Here is a 22,595-nt window from a genome sequence, read left to right as displayed (position 1 = left end):
AAGGATTGTAAATGCACCAATCAGCACTCTGTGTCTAGCTCAAGGTTTGTAAATACACCAATCAGTACTCAGTGTCTAGCTCAAGGTTTGCAAAAGGCACAAATTGGTACTCTGTATCTAGCTAACTCCCTATCTAGCTAACTAGCACTTTGTGACTGTGTGTCTAGCTCAAGGATTGCAAAGGTACCAATCAGCACTCTGTCAAAACGGACCAATCAGCTCTCTGTAAAGTGGACCAATCAGCTCTCTGTAAAATGGACCAATCAGCAGAATGTGGGTGGGGCCAGAAAAGGGAATAAAAGCAGGCTGTACCAGCCAGTGGCAACCCTCTGGGGTCATCTTTCACACTGTGGAAGCTTTATTTTGCTATTTGCAGTAAATCTTGGTGCTGCTCACTCTTTGGGTCCACACTGCCTTTATGAGCTGTAACACTCACCGCAAGGGTCTGCAGCTTCACTCCTGTAGCCAGCAAGACCACAAACCCACTGGGAAGAATAAACAACTCCAGGCGTGCTGTCTTTAAGAGCTGTAACATTCACCAAAAAGGTCTGCATCTTCACTCCTGACAGCGAGACCATGAACCCACCAGAAGGAAAAAACTCCAGACACATCTGAACATCTGAAGGAACAAATTCTGGACTCACCATCTTTAAGAACTGTAACACTCACCGTGAGGGTCCGTGGCTTCATTCTTGAAGTCAGTGAGACCAAGAACCCACCAATTCCAGACACAAATAGATCTGTAGCCCTGGAGATGAGAACGATGCAGAGGGTCTGTGTGGAACGCAGATATTTATGCTGACTCTGAGGACAATAGTTTACTTCTTACTGAGTGTTCCTATTGAGTAAACTCATAGCTACTGAAATTTATTAAGATTTCCTCCAGCTGACAGGGGACTGAAAAAAAAAAAAGACTAAGTTCAATGTATAAAAACAGAGAAACTAAGGGTTATCGCCACTGATCCCACAGAAATACAAACTACCGTCGGAGAATACTATAAACACTTCTATGCAAATAAGCTAGAAAATCTAGAAGAAATGGATAAATTCCTGGACACATACACCCTCTCGAGTCTAAACCAGGAAGAAGTCAAATCCCTGAATAAACCAGTAAGAGGCTCTGAAATTGAAGCAGTAATTAATAGCCTACCCAGACGGATTCACAGTCAAATTCTACCACAGGTACAAAGAGAATTTGGTACCATTCTTTCTGAAACTATACCAAACAATAGAAAAAGAGGGAATCCTCCCTAACTATGAGGCCAGCATCATTCTGACACCAACACCTGACAGAGACACAACAAAAAAGGAAAATTTCAGGCCAATATCAATGATGAACATAGATGCGAAAATTCTCAATAAAACACTGGCAAACCAAATCCAGCAGAAAACAGAAAGCTTATTCACCATAATCAAGTCGACTTCATACTTGGGATGCAAGACTGGTTCAACACACAAATCAATAAACATAATCCACCGCATAAACAGAACCAATCACAAAAAACACATGATTATATCAATAGATCCATAAAAGACCTTTGATAAAATTCAACACCCTTTCATGATAAAAACTCTCAATAAACTGGGTATCAGTGAAACATACCTCAAAATAATAAGAACTATTTATGACAAACCCAGAGCCAATATCTTACTGAATGGACAAACACTGGGAGCATTCCCTTTGAAAACTGGCACAAGACAATAAAAATCCTAGACAAAAACCTGGGCAATACCATTCAGGACATAGGCATGGGCAAAGACTTCATGTCTAAAACACCAAAAGCAATGGCAACAGAAGCCAAAATTGACAAATGGGATCTAATTAAACTAAAGAGCTTCTGCAGAGCAAAAAAAAATTATCATCAGAGTGAACAGGCAACCTACAGAATGGGAGAAAATTTTTGCAATCTATCCATCTGACAAAGGCCTAATATCCAGAATCTAAAAAGAACTTAAACAAATTTACAAGAAAAAAATCAAACAACCCCGTCAAAAAGTGGGCAAAGGATATGAACAGACACTTCTCAAAAGAAGACATTTATGCAGCCAACAGACGTATGAAAACATGCTCATCATCACTGGTAATCAAAGAAATGCAAATCAAAATCACAATGAGATACCATCCCACGCCAGTTAGAATGACAATCATTAAAAAGTCAAGAAACAACGGATGCTGGAGAGGATGTGGAGAAATAGGAACACTTTTACACTGTTGATGGGAATGTAAATTATTTCAACCATTGTGGAAGACAGTATAGCAACTCCTCAAGGATCAGAACTAGAAATAACACTTGACCCAGCAATCCCATTACTGGGTTTAAACCCAAAGGATTATAAATCATTCTACTATAAACACACATGCACAGTATGTTTATTGCTGCACTGTTCACAATAGCAAAGACTTGGAACCAACCCATTAATAATAGACTAGATAAAGAAAATGTGGCACATACACTCATGGAACACTATGTAGCCATAAAGAAGAATAAGTTCATGTCCCTTGCAGGGATATGGATGAAACTGGAAACCATCATTCTCAGCAAATTATCACAAGAACAGAAAACCAAACACCACATGTTCTCACTCATAAGTGGGAATTGAACAATGAGGACACATGGACACAGGGAGAGGAACATCACATACTGAGGCCTGTTGGAGTTTGGGGTACTAGGGGAGGTATAACGTTAGGAGAAATACCTAATGTAGGTGCTGAGTTGATGGGTGCAGCAAACCACCATGGCACATGTAGACCTATGTAACAAAACTGCATATTCCGCACATGTATCCCAGATCTTAAAGTACAATAAAAATTAAAAAAAAAAAAAAGAAACTTACATGTTGGCACATTTTCTTTTATATTTATGGATATAATTTACAAAATTAAAACTAAGTAAATAAATATGGATTGTCTCATACAACTTGTAATTTTCTAATTGGTACACCTCTAATTTTCTAATGGATTTTGTTTTGTTTTGTTTTGTTTTTCTACAAGGTACTATGCTCCCTACAATATGACATTTAAATGCTTGCTTAAAAGTCATTTTTCTTTAGCAAAAATCTTATCACAATTTGTACTAGCATTGTATCCATTTATCAAATGTTTCCTAAGCTCCAAATATAGCTTACCTATCTTCACATACAATGTTCATTGTCACACACTAGAAAATTAAACACTACTAGTGATAATGAAAGAAAATCATGAATTAAATCAACAATAAAACAATGTTCTGAAAGCAAAATGTCTTTTAATTTGTAGATTGTGGTTTTGATGGTAAAGGATACATTCACTGAGTATGTATAGGGTTAGATTTTTAGTTATTTTAAATGTTAGATATATATATACATACACACACACACCTGTAATTGGGATCGCTGTGTGTTGTGTATGTGTGTGAGTATCATTTTGTAAACTGAGCTACACAAGCTCATGATGCATATTCTAAGGCATATTTTCATGTACATAAAGAACTACCTGTTATCCAATTCACTATTAGGTTTCCCTTTGATGTTAAACTAACAACACATAGTTGAATCTTACCAAACATATAATTACACCACCCAGTGAGGTAGCTAGCCCTCTCTTTTCAAACCTCATCCTCCAGAATTATAAGGTATGTGCAGACACGTAAAATGTATTGATTTCTCTTTTTTTTTTTTCCCCGGAACTGATACTTCTTATATATTTGTGGGAAAAATCCCTCTGTATAAATACGGTAAAATGTTTGTGTAGTTAGATTTGATTACAAAGTATGTATTTATTGATAAAGTCTTTATTTTTTCATTTTCCTCAAATATATTTTATTTATATCATTTATTATAGACTTCTTGCATTTTCACTGAATAAAGCAAACAATAAAGGAAACTGCATACCAACAGAGAGAGTTGCTTGGAATATTTTCATCGCCTTTCCATATATATTCTGAAAAATTATCAATATGGGACACTAAATATGTGTATGTATATATCTCAAAAGGTAATCACGTATATATGTATTAATATATGTAGACTATATATATGAGATGTGTGTGCGTGTATGTAAGACTCATAAGATAACTCTTACTGTATTGCTTTAATGAAAATAATAAACATGCTTCAGAAGCAACTTGCTACAGTTTCATACTCAATAAAGATGAAATATTTGCCTTTGGGTTACACGGTACTCCCCACTCTGACAATCAATTTCATTCCCCCATGAGAAAACAGAGAGAGTAAAGGAGAACTCACTAAAGTTTCAAAATTCACAAGGTAGAAAGGGCAACTGATAACGCAAAAAGTGTAGCAAAGGGCTTGACTTGAAAAGCAATTTTAAAAAGTAAGAATTGCCCTGTATCCCTTGGTTCTTTAATGATAGACTCAAATGCTCTATTTCTGCACTGTCTCATCTGACAGGAAGCTTCTGCATTTATAGACATTATCCTAAAACTTTCTGAAAGACCTAGACCTGACCTAGTCCTCACCATCTGAATAGTAAAACATGCCAACTTTGTGTCCCCTTTTTTCAGCTCAGGCAATGTAATTAAAAATGAGTCACACTTTGGGAAACACAGAAAGACACCTTTTCTTGAAATGTAGGTACAGTGCTATTTCTGGTAGATTCCAGTGGTCTAATTTATTCAAATGTCCAACAATAACCCAGCAGGGACAGTGCCTGGGGTCCTATCATAAAGTTTCTGTCTCTCAAACTACTTTCTTGAAATAAAAAAAAGCTATGGAAATTATTTTCCTGTGGCCTTCTTTGTCCTTCAATAGAAGCAAAAACTAAATAATCTCTTCCAGCAGTCTATGTGGCCCCATTGCTCCTCAATCCATTGTAACAATCCTACCTCTTTGTCTAGAATGAGACCATGCTCAAAAGGCAGAAAGGTCAGCATAAAGAAGCAAAAGAGTTTGAAAATCAAAACTGTAGGATAAAAACACTATCAACTTCCACAATCAGTGTAGTGCATAACTATGTTTCTGCTCTCTCTGTGGATATAATATACATATATACACACACACACACACATATATCAGATGTATATGATATATATAAGTAATTACATTACCTATATCTTCGTATCTTATGTAAAATAAATACTAAATACATAATTATAGTCCCTAGAGGCACATTTTTTTCTTTCCAAGTATATTTTCCAAAATGTCAACTACTGATTCTTCTTTGAAGGAACTCAACAAATAATAATGCTGAGATTAATGGGAACTCCTTAAAATATAACATGGGTGACAAAACAAAACCCCAAAATAAAGAATTTCTCAAGAACACAAAAAAAGCAAGTTTATTGATGCTGGTATTCAATTACTGTACTACAAAGCCTTCATTTCTTTGAAAGAACCTATTATTTTTCAAAATAATGTACAGTCCCAGCAGGTGCCATCGTACTGGGTTGTGCATGCTGCATCTCTGCCAAACTCCAGTAATTATTTAGACCAGTCAGACTCTGTGTATGCTCTACACAGAATCACCATCCATTACATCACTTCAAATTGTTTGTTGGATCTTATTGTTAGGATCGTGACATTCATTACTAGGGACTAAACCCATCATTACACAGTTGGTCAAAGTCTTCAAGCAATACAGTATTTGAAAAAGAACAAGCAGAATTAGTTTCCTATTGGGAGCTCCAAGAAGCAACAGAAAAAAAGAAAAGAATTTTCAAAATACATGTTACTTTGTCACCAAATAGTGACAGCTCTACTTTCACAGAAATGTCAGTCAGATCAGCAAAAGTACACAACATTTAAGAATAATCAATCTATGCAGTTTTAGCTGTAGTACAGCTTTGAAAGTTCACTTTTCCAAAATATTGTATTTTCTAACAACCAAATAATCCTATTACTTACAATGGGGTTTTGTTTGTTTGGAACAGATAAATGATATGAGGAAATAAGAGGTGATATTGGAATGAGATGATATACTACGTTACATAAAGAGACAATCATTTCACATGAGGCCTTTTATTTCAATGTGCCTTTCAGTAATATTGTCATAACCCTACTGAAGTTAGAAAAGTGTAAACAATTTGTTATAAACATTAGATTGACTATTGACTACTGGAACTTCCCTATTTTCAAAAGAAATTCCAGAAGTTATTTCTTAGTCACATCCACTATATAGCTTATATAGCAATCTGCATAGGACTTTGTTCATGGTTTTATTTTATTTTATGATTTTTGGGGGTAATAAATCAAAGTTTCTCTTCAATAGAGTATAAATGTAAAGAAAGTTGGCAGTGTCTGCGAAATGGAATATTTAACACCGATGAAATGCATTCACTGTCAAGGAAACCAACCTACATTACAGACAATGGCTTAGGCCTTTACTTCTTCAGATGACCATTTACTCTTCAAATTACCCAGATCTATCAAAAGATGCTGCAGCATGTCCACTTAGCTTCAACTCTCTCTGTTTCACTCTGAGTGGATTTGCTGATTGTTGTTTCTTTTCCTTTAATTAACTCAGTCCTCACTCCATGCTGTAAGCTGAACCCACGGAAGATAAATGCCTTTGGTACCCTTTTCCAGATACCGTTTACTCTTCGTATAGATAGTCTTCATCCCCCACCTTCCTTTCTGAATTTTGTTCTTTCTTGTGGTACTATATTGCTGGAGGTAATTTTCCTTAAAATTCAACTTCTACAGTTACCTTGCTTTTTCCATTTATCTTGCTCGAATTTTAAGGAAACCATGTATGTATAAATTGTGTATTATTAGTAATTATGAGAATGACAAGAGATAATATTAAAGTCAAATGAACTGTAACTGATACCATATTTGAGACCAAATTGTGATTGGAATTTATAAGGTCACCTGAGTGTGTGTGTGTAACAACAATGTCCTCATCGCTGCCTCCTCCTCTCCCTCTTCCTCTTCCTCCTCCTCTTCTTTTTCTTCTTCTTCCTCATCCTTCTCCTCCTTCTCCTCCTCCTCCTCTTTCTCCTCCTTATTCTCTTCCTCCTTCTCCTTTATCTCTTTTTCTAATTTCCTAGTCATTTAAGGTCTGGGCTTTCTCTATAATAGCTATATGTTTTTCTACCCTGGTGTTATTGATTCCTGAGATTTGAATTTGAACAATATAAAATGAACCATTCTTGTTTGGGACTTGAGTTTCACAATTCAGCTATTTCTGCTTCACAGGTATGCAGATTTAACAAATTGTCTTGGCTCCCTGCAGTTTCCAATTATTACAGTTTACATGTTTTAAATTAAACTGTGGGCCTCAGGCTGCTCTGGGGAGGAAGTCAGTATAGGATTCCTTGTTTTGGCATTCTGAGACCACGGAAGAATGGGTCCCAAGCCCAGTGAAGCTTTGGAGAGGAAACACATCATCAGAGCTCAAGAAAAGTACTTCAGTCCCAGGAGAAAATCCCCTTGTAACTGAGCCAGCATTTCAACAGTAAGAATAAGTTTTAGTGAGAACGACTCTGTCTTATATTTTAAGTGGACTGTAGTCTAAAAAGTATTAGCAGATATGATGCAAAGCAAGTCTCAAGACAGGTAATGAAGAGTTGAACAGAAGAGACTCTCAGGCTACCTGGCATTGAACATCTATCTTTTATAATAAGGCATAAATATATCTGAATGTTTCAGTATACTATCTTCTATTAAAATAAATTCATCAAATAATTTAACACTTCTTTGCAATTTCATTTTGGTAACCTGATGGCAAAAAGCAGAATGCCCTTCTTACTCATAAATGGATGAATTAAATATCTGAATTATAGTAACTGAAATTTAGAGAAATATTAAAAAACTTTAGGCTTTAACACCCTTTCTTCTGCATCAATTTTAATCCTTAGGTCCTATCCAGAACAATTTCAGCATGTAATTGTCCAGCTGGAATATGATATGTCCACTTATGTGTATTGCTTTTTACCTAGTGACACACAGTAATACTAGGTGGCCTGTTTCTTCAAGAGAAGAGTAAGGTGAAGAAGGTGTGACTGGGAAACCACACACCATTGATGATTTGCATGAACCGTCTTACTATTAAAATAACTTAAAGATCATGATGACTATGGGCAATAGGCTTTTTCATCATCAAAAAGTGGTCATCATTCTGATTCAGTTAAGAATTGGAATTCTTTTTGGTCTGCTTCCATCAGTGCTCCCTCCTCCTGCCCTATCTCACTACCAGGAGAGTCTTAGATGATATTCTTGCTTAGGGTCTGTATTGCTTTTTCTCTGAGTTCCTACATTTTTTTTCATGAGACAATTTAGGATGAAGGTAGTGCAGTTATATTTTCCAGCAACAAAACTTACTTACTTAATTTATCATCTCAGATACTCCCATGTTATTGACTAACTTCGCTTTTTTTTTTTTTTTTTTTGGACAGGGTCTTGTCCTGTCACTCAGGCTGGAGCACAGTGGAGCGATCAGAGATCACTGCAACCTCAACCTTCCAGGCTCAAGTGATCTTTCAAACTCAGCCTCCCAAGTAGCTGTGACCACAGGCCTAAGCCACCATTCCTGGCTAAGTTTTAAAATGTTTTCATAGAGATTACGTCTCTCTATGTTGCTTAGGCTTGTCTCAAACGGGGCTCAAGTGATCCTCCTGCTTCTGTCTCCCAAAGTGCTGAGTTTACAGGTGTGAGCCACTGCGCCTTGCCTAACTATGTTGTAAAGTAACTCCTTTACAGATTGATATATGGAAATGTTTTACTGTTATTTTCATGGATAAACTATTCTTAGGAATGTGGGCAAATATTAAAGATTAAAAGGAAGATGTTGGCACCAATAGGTACCACATTAAACAAAGTTCTGACAGAAGTATTTCTGGCTTAAGGAACTTGAGGAAGAGGTTAAGAGTATAACACAGTAAGCAAAGTATAAGAAAAACATTTAAAAAGAGAAGAACCAGAAACCAGGCTTCTAAAAATTTGTGAATAAATGCTGCCCAAATCTCTGGCTGACTCCCAAATAAGGTAAGAATCAAGGAAGACTGTATGCATCCTAGTTAAATGAATGAACAGACCAGATTTTACCTGCCATCTGATAGCAAGTACCATCAGATTAATTGCCTGCTAAACTCAATGAACAAACAAATAAAAGTAACACTCTTTAGAAGAAGAGAATATAGCCTTGTGTGGTGACCCACACCTGCAATTCCAGCACTTTGGGAAGTTGAGGCAGGAGGGCTGTTTGAGCCCAGGAATTCGAGACCAGCGTAGGCATCATGGCAACACCCTGTCTCTACAAAAAAAAAAAAAGAAAAAAAAAGAAAAAAAAATTGGCCAGGTGTGGTGGCACACGTCTGTAGGTCCAGCTACTTGGGGGGCTGAGGCAGGAGGGTCGACTGAGCCCAGGAAGTTGAGGCTGCAGTGAGCCATACAGTGAGTTCACACTACAGAACTCCAGCCTTGGTGACAAAGTGAGACCTTTCTCAAAATATATAAATAAGAGAGTATAGAGTGTTTAATATGGTAATCACAACATTTAGTAAATGATAAGAACAAATAATGAAAAGCAAAAAAAAAAAAAAAACAAAACAAAACAAAACAAAACAAAAAAAAACCCCAAAAAATTATGCTTTCTGAAAGAAAAGACATTTAAGGAAATCAATTTTGGAAGGACCCAGATGTGAATATTGTCAAATATGAATTTTCTTTAACTCAGCCATTATAACCATGCTCAGCGATATAAAAGGAACTATTAATAGAGTGAATGAAAAGTTTATTTGACCTATTCACCTGAGAGTAAGAATCAAGGAAAAAAAATTAAACAGACAATCAAAGTAAGAAAAATGTGAAGCCAGTGTGTGAAGTTGGGGAATTGGATAGTGGGGAGGAATTAAACACGCACATACACACACACACACACACACACACACACACACACACAAAATATTCCAGTTGTATGAGATTGAACCATGACTTACATAAGAAAAATACAGTAAGCTTTTGAAAAGAGAGAATATGTAATTACTGAAAGGACAATTTAAAATTGTACTAAAAAATTAATATCCCAGTGTTTGAGATGTATATGCAAAAGGAAATTCATAGCCAAATACTTAGAAAAATGTATAGTTCTGGGTGAGGTAAATAAAAAGAAAGAGGAGGTACATTTGTATAATTTTCTCTTAGCTTTTGTGTCTTGTGGCAGATGATGGGATGGGGACCAGGGACTGTGTTACTATTATTTGAGTGACTGATGTAAAATATCATAAAAATAGGATTGCTAACTCATGTGGCAACTAAGATTTATATAACCTTTGTTCTGATGTGATATTTCTTTTATTTAAGGAGCAATGCTTGCTGGAATTGCTCCCTGCATCTTGAAAGAAACAAAAAATGGCATTGCGACTGGCTCTGCAGAGATACAATAATTATGATAATCAATGTTAGTTTTGAAATAATCATTAGACCGTGTAAGTGTGTAAGTGTTGAACTGCAAAATAAAAAACACAAAAAAATACACCCATGTCTGTTTTTCAGTATAGAGATAGATTGTCATAGCCTGTGTTCTCCGCTAAACAAAGCTTGATTTAAAAATTTGTTTTCATAACTTTATGAGGAATACAATTCCAGAAACAGGAGCAAAGCAAAAGGGCAGTGAGGTAGGAATGCCAACAAGCAAACACAAATGTATGTTATTGAGTAGCTATTCCAAAGCATATATGACTACTCAATCTTGCAATCCCATCCTTCAAATGAACTTCACCTACTTTTCCATAAATAGTGCATTTATATTGCAGTTGTGTAATATCTGAGTATACTTATTTCACCAAAACATAGGCTCCCTGGAGAATGTCTACAGTTGCTTAGGGAAGGATGGGGTAAGGCTTATGGTATACAAATAATGGTGCTGTAGATACCATTTCCAAGATAAACTGGACTACTCTTGAAACAATTAGCTCTGTGTTTATGAAATGTTTTAAAATTAGAAACTGGACTAAAAATCACAGTTTTCTATTGTAAAATTTCTTTTAATTATTTAAATTGACCTACATTCTGATGTGCTATTTCACCCTTAGTAATACTATGATTTATTAGCCATAGGTTTCTGAAGATCAATGTATTTCGATTATATTTCAGGTTTTTTTTTCCCCTGCTGATAGTGCTGTTAGGCAGATGTGAGCAGAGGAAAAGAGAGCCCCCCTCTCCTACCACCCCCAGCAGGAATGCCTGGTGGCCAACAGGTCATGGTCAGGCATTCGTTAAACTGTCTCTTTAAAATAATAATTGTCACAGCTGGCTCCAGGGAAATGCAGTGTTCCAGTAGATAGAAAACACTAGATACTGGTGATCAGCAACTTCCCAATAAGATCTCAGGAGTTGGGCGAGTGGACTCAAGCATGCACGTTAAGAGGCAAAATAGTGGAGTTTACCTGGTGTATGATCTTCTTCTAGGAACACCTAATTGATAAGGGAAGAACACCTCAAATGTGCATGTGCACAACTTCCATAAACACACTGTGCATGTGGCCCCTCCTAAGTGCTGGCAGGCTGCAGCATATGTAGACAGCCTACCCCAAGAAAAGAATCAGGAGAAAAAGAACAAAACCCTCTGGAAGCATGCCAACAAATAAAACCCCAAGTCAAAGGTCAAGCCATGCATGTGAGTCTCTCCAATTGCCCACTTGACCCTATTTCAAGTGTACATTACTTCCTTTCATTTCTGCTCTAAAACTTTTTAATAAACTTTCAATCCCACTCTACAACTTGCCTCTCAGTCTCCCTTATGACCCCTCAGTCAAATTATTTCTTCTGAGAAGGCAAGAATTTAGGTTGCTGCAGAACCTAAAAGATTGACTGCTGCTAACACTACCACCTTGTCTCTTCGTTTCTGGAACTCCACATTCCTTTAGATGTACACAGGACCACTGGACATTCTCAAGGATGATATCATCCCCAAACAACCTACGCAAGCCTAAGAACACCAAGCTTCTCACAGTTGCAAGTGTCATCACGAGAACACTGTTTATTGCTTTAGTGTAGTGTAGTGATGGCCTTTGACCCATCCCAAGGAAATTTATCAAGTGCTGAGCTCTCATACCTTACATAATAAAAACATAAAACATTCCCACATCCTAGTGCTGTTTGACCATTTTTTTCAAAACTGTGCCAATAAAGCTCTGGCATCTACAAATCACTTACTTTCCCTAGGGCACTTCAAGTCTAAGTTTGAAGGAGCCATTCTAGAGAGAATTAGAAATACTCTTCTGTCCTCTCCATGTTCATGGGTTCATTATGCAAAAGATCAAACCTGAAACACTAGTTCAGGCCATGATGGGAATGAGGGGTTCAAATATGCCTCATTACACCTTCCTCCCTTTGGATTTCAGTCACAGTTGACTAGCATTAGCATTCAAACAGAGACCTTAAGACTGGCAAAACAGATTCTTTGTAGCAATAAGATAACACCATGACAGACAGTAGGCCCTGAAAGAAATCAAAGTATTTTACCTCAAAATATATTTCTTTGACATATTTTGAAATGGTCTTGCAAAGTTGTGGCAAACACCAACATTCTGCAGAAAATCCCTTCATTTTCCAGCTCTTTTTCCTGATCCAAGAGAGAATAAACTAAGAGTCTGTCACTTTTTTGGTCTGATAAAATGTATTTTTAATCTATTGTCTCTGAAGCCCACCACCTGGAGGCTTCATCTGCATAATAAGAACCTGGGTCTCCACAACCTTTTATCTCAATCCAGACACTCCATTTTATTGATTCCAGGTCTTTAGATAAACTCTTTCAACCAACTGTCAGTCGAAAAATCTTTGAATCCATCTATGATTTGGAATCCCCTGTTTAGATTTGTCCTGCCTTTCTGGACCAAATCAATGTACATCTTACATGTATTGACTGATGTCTTATGTCCCCCTAGAATGTATAAAGCCAAGCTGTAGCCTGACAATCTTTGGCACATCTTCTCAGAATTTCTGGGGACTCTGTTATGGGCCATAGTCACTAATATTTGGCTCAGAATAAATATCTTCAAATGTTTTACAGAGAGAAAAAACAGGGTCAGAAGCAAAAACTTATAGTAAGTTCTTTAAGAGGAAATCTTACTGCAGTAGTTAAGGTAAAAAGGACTGAGATAAGAAAGAAGGGAAATCGAATTGGTGCCAGGCTCAAATAATTATGCAGTCTTGTGGGCTTCTCTTTCAAAAGGCTGTATAAAATACCACATCCTGAGAAGTCATTAGGAGGAAGAAGGAATAATTTGTTTTCTATTTCTCATTAACTATTGCCCCAAATTCTTTTCCACTGAATTTTAATTTCCCAAATTTCTTGAATGCTCACATATTCTTCTTAAGCAGGTCCCACGGAAAATCGTGGTCTAGCAGCAACAGGGGTGTACCAGTATTTTTGCAGCTCTTTTACTCCAGAAGTTTAGCGAGTGGGAATGTTATAGCTCTTTCACTCCCATAGTTAGATGAATTCCTACTTCTTGTCCCATGACTGAGAAGAATGAGGTATGCAGACACTGGAGAGTGAGTAAGGCAGAGTAGGATTTATTCAGTGACAGAAAAACTCTCAGCAGCAAGAGGGGTCCTGAAAGTGGATTGGCAGACATGAGACTGAGTTCAGGGGGTTTTATGGGCTTGGAATAGAGAGGTACATGCTCATTAGCTTGTGGGTGGATTTGGAAAGAGTACCATTTAGAAAAAGGCATAATAATGTATAGAGCCATTTGGGGGAAGGTAGGTATATGTAAACTAGGTGAAAGATAAGGACCAATCAGGAGAAAGCACGCCAAATGGGGTTGGGAATTCTCACTTCAGTCCGTGAATTCTAACTGAAACTGATGGCTTGGTTTTTAACTTTGTTTGAAAATTTGGTTTTTAGCTTTACACTATCCTTGCATTGAAGCATGACTTACACCAGGGACCCAATCACTGTCTAGGAATTTGCCTGCCTCCTGTTGTTATTAGTATTATAATGAACGCAGGCCATAACCTATAAAAAGTTGGTCCTCAAAGTACTAGTTAGGGTAAAATAAGTGGTCAAGAGTCCTAAAGTGAGATTGAGAGAATGTGAGATGGTGCATCAGAAATATCTTCACTGACTGCATCAAATTTAGATGTATTCAAGAATATATCAAATTTAGATGAAAACTCCGAAGTACATGCAAAGTTTTCATTGCACTAAAAATGTTCAATTGTTAAGATATATAAAGCAATACACAATAAGCAATTCTAGCCCTGAGATCATAATGAGAAATTCAAGCTTTTCTATGTGAGGGTTTCCTATGTGCGCAGAGCAACCCCCGTTCCCATTAGTGACATAAAAGTCAAAATGGCAAAACTCAACCTGAATAAACAGAAAAATGAAACAAACAAATGAAGAATAGAATAGTGTCAGAAAGTAGTCGAAGATAAAAATTTTGCTGACCTAAATTTCAAAATTGAAAGGGCTCTCCAAATTACAAATGAATTGAATGACAATATTCATTCATGAGTTTAGCTTTAAAAAGTTAGACTAATTTAAAAAATTCTGTAAGTAATCAGACACTTAGGGGAAATGTTTTATCTAGGGATAAACATAGAGTGTTTTTTTTTTATTTGGATCACTTAAATAGCATATCTAGAAGACAATAAATTAAGATATACGTAAGTTGGAGTATGAAGGCAGTCATATTTGGCCAGTGGTATATGTCAAGTGTTTACAGCAATGGCCAATACATATCAGATGCCCAATAAATACTTTTCCAAAGAATAAATGAATGTTAAAGGAGAAAACAAGTGCTATAAAATTACTGACTAAATATATGAATAAGACTAAATACCGTAGTTTTAGAATCAGCCTGGATATGTATTTCGAAAGTGATGTGTGGATTTTACTTTAAAACATCAATATTTATAATATAACAGAAGTTATATCCTATACAATTATTTAAATTTATGGCAATTACACATACTACCAAATATTTCATAATGTTACATAGTTTAGAGATTATTTTAAAGAGTACATGATCAAAAATATTTAGAGACTGCTGGTGTGGAAAGTATTAGTCTTCAAAAATGCAGATTAGTGGAATCTGTTAAATGATTATTCATGTAATCTTCTGTTCATTCAGCACTAAGCTCCCTTTTGTAGCAGGCAACATGATACGCATTGGTTTTACAGTGATGAGCAAGTGAGACTTGGTCTCTCCCTGACAGAGTTTCTGGTTTAGTAGTAGATTGTCAATGATACTAAAGTAATAGTATAAGTGGAAGATACTAAAATTCACTATATTAAAATATTCTTTTAACCTCACAGGAATACTTATTAAGTCAAATGGAATCAGATATGAATCCTTATGTATCCTTACGGAGGACTCCCAAGTTGTATTTTTTTTTTAACACATCTCTAAAATAGTCACTTATAAAATTTCAATTCGCCTTATATACATGTCAATCAAATTGATCTGGACTCTATCATATACAAACTCACCGGTATGATAACACAAATAGAAGTCCCTCATTCAAAACATATATTTAAAAAAAGATCAAAGAACATTTTTTATATATGGTATCAAGTTTTCATCAATGGTACTTTCTTCAATAAATTACAATAAATAGTATTTGCCTATTTGTTAAACAAATTTATTAAAGGGTATATGGCAGTCAAAATGCACTATTTTTTTCTGCATATTTCTCTTTTATTTCAGTATGTGTTCAAGTAATTTGGATCACCTAAACTGCATGTTTATAAAAAGTAGCCCTTTATTTAAGACACTGGTTACAAGTCAGCATCTTCATTAAGTTTTTCCTACCAATCAGTAGACAAGAACCCTTTGTTTCTTTGTAATTCTAAAAAATTTAATGTGCTTATTTTATGATATCATCATCATTAATATCACCATTACTATCATCTTCATCTTTCATAATTTTATATTATATTGCAGTTAATTGTGGGTTTCTCATTTCTATTATAATTTACAAGGTAGTTTATTAGACACTTCCATACTAGTGGTTTATGTTGCTAAACTCTTAATCTTTGTGATCAAAACATATCTGATATAATCATCTATCAAATTTGTGCAGATTTTCATTGACATAAAAATCTTCAAATTTCTTTTGGACCACAATAATTTGGTCATGGTATGTAGACTTCCTTTCTGTTATCAGTGTCATGTTTGATTGTCTCTATTGAGAAGGCTAAAAAGATCAAATGAACTTTATATGCCATATTTTTTAAATAAATTTTTTCTTGTCTAAAAAAGAATCATAATCACCACGGAATATGAATTACTATAAATAGACCAGAAACTCTGCCTGTTAAGAACCATTTCTGTTATTTCATAAAATACAGTATTTGAACTCAAATATAGAGGGCTTTTTTTGAATCTTTTAAAGATGTACCATAAGGAAAATATCTAAAAACAAAGAACAAAGCCACTTGCTAATTCTACTCCCAAAATGTTATTAATGTTATTATAATTTAAATATATTATTGATTTACATTGTATCCTAATAAAACTATTGTTTATTTTTAGTACTTCTGTCTTTCAAATTAAAGGGAGATTTTGCTTCTGGACTCTTATAATTATCATTATTGAATATTTATTTTAAAAAATTGCATTTTGGGAAAGATAAATTTAATAATAGGAATTTGTTACACCTAAAGTGCTTAGGAAATATGGAGAAAAATACCACAGAGAACAGGCATGTAGCAACACCAGGCACATATAGTTAGATATTTTTCTCCACTGAGATTCCTAAACCTCATATTCAATGGCAAGTAATGAATTGTGTTGATTTTGTAGATTGTAGATTTATAGTTGTGCTGATGCTGGCTGAAGGATAACCTATTATTTAATAACTTTGTTCTCTCCAGGGGGAATAAAAACCATTACACAAGAATCCCTTCCCTATTTTTTACACAAACAAGGGGTTAAGTTGAGAGACTATAATCCTATTTTGTGTGTGTATGTGTGTTTTTCTTAGAACATTTTTTTTTTGTGATCTAGCAACTGAGTTGCACCTGCTCTCAATCACTCTATATTTTACATTACATCATATGTTCATGCATAAAACAGGACATATTACAGCCCTATATTCTAAAGTGTCTCAGTGGGAGGGATTTAAAAAAAAAAAAAAAAAAAAACTTGCTTGCTTAAAGATTTCAGTGTTTCCATGTACTGTGTTTTTCCTTCTCAGAATGTAATTGAGTTCCATGAGAGATTTGGCACATTTCCAAAATGCAATAAAAATCGTTAATGAGCTAGACTACACAGAAATGGTATTTATTGAAAAATCTGTTTCCTGTGGAGCTGCTGAAATGTACAAACCCTTGTTTGAAGATGTGTATGCCATGTGGTACTTCAGTATACAAAGGAGCTCTTCTTATTTCAAATTTGAAAGTACACAGAGAAACACAAAAGAGAACACTTAAGCATGCAAAAGGAGCAAAATGAGATCATATTGTTTCCAGCGAGTATTAATACTTCACATATTGTAAACCCGTAACAGTTTCTATATTTAAGAGTTACTTTAAATGAACTGTTGCAGTTAAATCACTCAAGAGAGCCTCATATTCATTAGAAGATATTGGTCAACTAAGATAATATAGATCTTATTTTATTGAAAGATAGCTCTAGGAAATAAGGGTCATAAGACAGTATAAATCTGTAATAATCAAGCGTGTGGAATCATTAGTGAGTTGCAATCTAAGATAATTTGATGCTGTATTTTATTTCTTTGTAGAAATTTTGCACACACCATGTTATTTTGTCTCTCACTCCGGAAACTGATAAACAGAGGAAAGAAGAAGTAACAAATCTGGGGTCAACAATACTACAAGTATTTAATTTTGAGTGATGTAGAGCTGTGTTTTACTGTTGTTTTTCAGGCAAACCATGCTTCTTTATCGGATTTTTTCAACTCTGCACATCTTTCTTCCCTTTGAATCTTGGCTGCCCCCTTTTGGTCATGTCTCTGGAGATTTTCACTCAAATCCAGAAGTGTTCTGTTACAGGGCGGAACGCTTTACTTTATTAGAGTGATATAGCTGTGTCTCTGTATGCCGTGTAAGATAAGAAAGTGGAAGACAGGCAGGAAGGCGGGAAGGCGGGAAGGCAGGAAGGCAAGAAGGCAGGAAGGGAGGGAGGGAGGGAGGGAGGAAGGAAGGAAGGAAGGAAAAATGAAGGAAGAAAGGAAGGAAGGAAGGAGAGGAGGGATCAAAACAGATGGGAAGAGGGAGAGAGAGAAAGACAAAGGAAAATGTAGGAAAGAAAAAGGGAAGGGTAAAGGGGAGGGAAAGGTAGAATATATTCTGGGATCTTCCACAGTATTGTGCCTTTATAAATGGTTAGCCCTGAGCAAAGAAACACATTAGCAAGCACTGCAACATTTCTGTGTTGGAAGGAGAAATCGCTCAACAGCTACCGGTTGCATTAATATAAATCCTGCTGCCTCAACTGAAAGCAGAAAGCGTTAGCCTCACCATGTGTTTAGAAAGGTAGGTCAAGTTTAGAATTATTACAGAGTTAACAGTAGTTCATATAAATAATTTGGAAAGACATGTATTAGTTAAGCAAGTAGAAGTATAATTAAGTCTCATGACAATAGTTCTGTAAGGTTTATAAAATCTTCCCATTCACTCTTTAGTTGCATGCATTGTATACTTGCATTCTTACATTCTTAGAAACCAAAGCAAGTATTTCTGTGGACCTCTTGATAATCATTGAACCAGGTGTGATTTTCTTTTTTGTTTTTTTTGTTTGTTTGTTTGTTTGTTTTTGAGTTGGAGTCTTGCTCTCACTGTGTCGCCAGGCTGGAGTGCAGTGGGGCACGATCTCGGCTCACTGCAATCTCCGCCTCCTGGGTTCAAGCAATTCAATTCTCCTGCCTCAGGCTCCCAAGTAGCTGGAACTACAGGCGTGCGCCACCACACCTGGATATTTTTTGCATTTTTAGTAGAGATGGGATTTCACCACGTTGGCCAGAGTGGTCTCAGTCTCTTGACCTCATGATCCCCCTGCCTCGGCCTCCCAAGTGCTGGGATTACAGGCCTGAGCCACCGTGCCTGGCCCAGAAGGTGTAATTTTAACAACAGAATTAAACCAATTATCTGGTCTAGGAACCAACATCAACCTGTAACTTAACACTGGGGCAGTATTTTCATCTTTTCAGAACTATGTCTTTACTAAAGATTTTGTTTGTTAAATTAAAAAATGTCTCTGACAGATACCAAGTTATTTTCTGAATTGCTTGAAAAATATATGAAAGTTCTTAAAAAGATACTGTAGAAAACAATGATATAATAAGAATCATAAAACAAAATAGATTATCTTTATTGTCTCAAATAAGTTCTTGACACTCAAACATACAAAGGTAGGCACAATCTCCCAACATACAGATATATGTAAGCCTATGCTCATGTCTGCAGAGATAATGAGTTAGGAAACTAAGCGATCACAGCTTGTAATATGGGATCTAATTCTAATTATTTGTGTTATTTTAATCATGTAAATTCTAATCCTTTAGCTCTCAGTTTTTTCTAAAATAATAGATTTAGGCTGCAGGTTCATTAATATTACATGGTTCAGCTTTAACATTCTCTGGTTTATTTTCTGTACACTGACCAATCTAATTTACAGAGTATTTCAGTGTATCTCTCGTTCTTGGATACTTTTATGTCTATTCAGTGGTTTTGCTTAAGCTACAATAAAATAACTCCTATACTTTTATTTGAGAATTGGAACTATTTTAAGGGAAAATAACATATATAGCAGAATACAGTTAATTCTATTAAGTCCTCACTTTTCAAATCCTCACTTGGACCTATTCACACCATTTTCTTACCCCTGTTTATGCTTACAGATCATGGTCAGAAGTCAAATAACTGACATCAGTTGCTAATCACCTTAACTATTTTAAAACCACAGATACTACCTGTATTTCTCCTTGCAGAAATGATGATGAACCTTAATATTGTGGCAAAAATGGTGGAGCTAAGAAATCTCACTGTTTCTATTTTTTGTTCACTTTTTCTACTTACCACCTAAAATTCAAGAAGCTCTGTCTCTTGTTCTCTCCTTTTCATATATATTTATTTTTTCCCTTTAGAGTAGCAGGCCCATCTTTCTTTTCCACTGTGCTGCCAGGACCTACAGTTCTACTGTACCTAAAATACATCTTCCAACTGTTCACTTTACTCTTCAGTCTTAAAGGCTAATGGGCTGTTTCCCTGTTAAATGTACTAGTAAAGTTAAAGATTATCATTTGTTATCACCTAGAGAAGTCAACATTTAGGGGCATAAATAGGACTGAAGTGTATTTCTCTAAGAAGAAACAGCTCTTCTTAGAGAAGTAAGTGGAAACGAAGTATTAGGAGTGCCACGACTCCTCAGCACAGTCTTCACACTGTCCAAAGCAATTCCTCTCAATCTCATCATATCTCTGCTATAAGGAAAGAGGAATTCTGAAGCCGTGGGTAGTCTGCAAATTGGCAGTTTCATTTCTACTCACATGGCTTAAGCCAAAACATGGCTATACCAAGTTGCTAGATATGTTTTTTGCAGTTGAGCAGCCATATGGCCACCTAAATTTCAGAGGGATCTATAACTAAATGGAACAAGGTGGTAATGGCTATTTGTTGACATTTGCTTTCCCTGCCATAATTGTTTATCTGAAAATCTCTCATTTCCCACTCACTACAAATGTTACAATGGGTTTCCTATTTCTCAACCAGTATTTTCGTTCTGATTGAGAAATAGGAAACCCATTCTATAACATTCGTAGTTAACAAAAAGTCTCAAAACATTTTTGTTAAGGCTCACAATTTTCTATATAGGACATGTGGAATGTGTTGCCAAAGGTGATAGTCATTTTCTTGTTTTATCCTTAACTGTTAAATATTTGACACTGCTATATATACTTTCCCTTCTCAAATCACTGATTTTTATAACTAAATTTATGTAATGATTTTCCATTTATGAATGCTCTTAATAAACTTTTTTTCTTTCTCAATCTTCTTCATCACTAATGATGTTAGTGAGGATATAGTCTCACTATAAACAACTTAGAATAAAGTAAATGGTGAACATTGAATAGCTTTGTACCCATTATTGTCTTCTTTATTAAAAGGAAAAAAATCCTGTAGACTGATTGCTGTAGCTGATTATTCAAATGCTTAACTCAAGGGCAGCTTGGATATGTAAATTCTGATTATAAGAACTTCATGTGACGTGAAACACATCATATATAGTGGGTATATTTTGAACTGGCTGCAGAACTTATAATGACTTTATTTATTTATTTATTTATTTTTGAGAAGGAGTCTCACTCTGTTGCCTAGGGTGGAGTGCAGTGGTGCAATCTCGGCTGACTGAAAGCTCCTCCTCGCAGGTTCATGCCATTCTCCCGCCTCAGCCTCCCAAGTAGCTGGGACTACAGGTGCCCACCACCATTCCTGGTTAATTTTTGTATTTTTAGTAGAGATGGGGTTTCACAGTGTTAGCCAGGATGATCTTTATACCCGGACCTCTTGATCCGCCCACCTTGGCCTCCCAAAATGCTGGGATTACAGGCTTGAGCCACCTCGCCCTGCTCTGACCTTTCTATTTGTACCATCTTCCTCCCATTCATAGTAACAGCCCCTCACAACCATTAGGAACAATGTAATTCTGCTCACTTCCTCCTTCCAAACTGACTGGGCCAGGCAGAGTAACCTAATGTAAGTTGAAACAATCATCACACAATACTTGTATTTAGAATAAAAAGTGGTGTAAAAAGAGTCAAAGAGACAGGGAAGACAGAGAGCTAGCGAGCACAAATGAGCCAGCGCCCTTGTGAACAAAGCAGAGAAAGAGAGTTTGCAGAAGAGAGTAAAGACAGGACAAGAGAAGCAGAGATAATGAAGGAAAGTAACACTTCCTGGTTGCCTGTCAGCCTTCTAATTCCCTGTTCCAGAAGTCTCTCAGCCATAATCCTGGTATACTTTGAGAACTCTGTGAAAGACTCCTGCCTTCTCATAGCAAACTACCTCCCATACTTCTTTTGCTCAAATTAAGTTTTGTGACCTGAAAGTAGAGAGGTATATAGGACATAAAATTATGTATTTAAATTTGTAGCTATACATCTCTACCCATGATCTAGAAACAAAATAGACGGGTTTCCGGAAGTGGTGGGTTCTTGGTCTTGCTGACTTCAAGAATGAAACCGCGAACCCTATCAGTGATTGTTACAGTTATTAAAGATGGTGTGTCAGGAGTTTGTTCCTTCAGATGTTCTGATGTGTCTGGAGCTTCTTCCTTCTGGTTGCTTTGTGGTGCCACTGACAAGAGTGAAGCTGCAGACCTTTTTGGTGAATGTTACAGCTCTTAAAGGCAGCGTGGACCCAGAGTCAGCAGTAGCAAAATATAGTGCAAAGAGCAAAAGAACAAACCTTCAATAGTATGGAAAAGTACAGAGCAGGTTGACACTGACTGGCCTGGGCAGCCTGCTTTTATTCCCTTATCTGGCCCCGCCCACATCCTGATGATTGGTCCATTTTACAGAGAGTTGATTGGTCTATTTTACAGAGAGCTGGTTGGTCCGTTTTACAGAGAACTGATTGGTCCATTTTGACAGAGTGCTGATTGGTGCATTTACAATCCCTGAGCAGAAACAGCTCTTCTTAGAAAAGTAAGTGGAAATGAAGTATTAGGGGTGCCATGACTCCT

The sequence above is a fragment of the Mandrillus leucophaeus genome, unplaced genomic scaffold (assembly GCF_000951045.1).
Source record: "Mandrillus leucophaeus isolate KB7577 unplaced genomic scaffold, Mleu.le_1.0 Scaffold45, whole genome shotgun sequence".
In the NCBI taxonomy this organism is placed as follows: domain Eukaryota; kingdom Metazoa; phylum Chordata; class Mammalia; order Primates; family Cercopithecidae; genus Mandrillus; species Mandrillus leucophaeus.
This window is presented reverse-complemented; position numbering follows the sequence as displayed.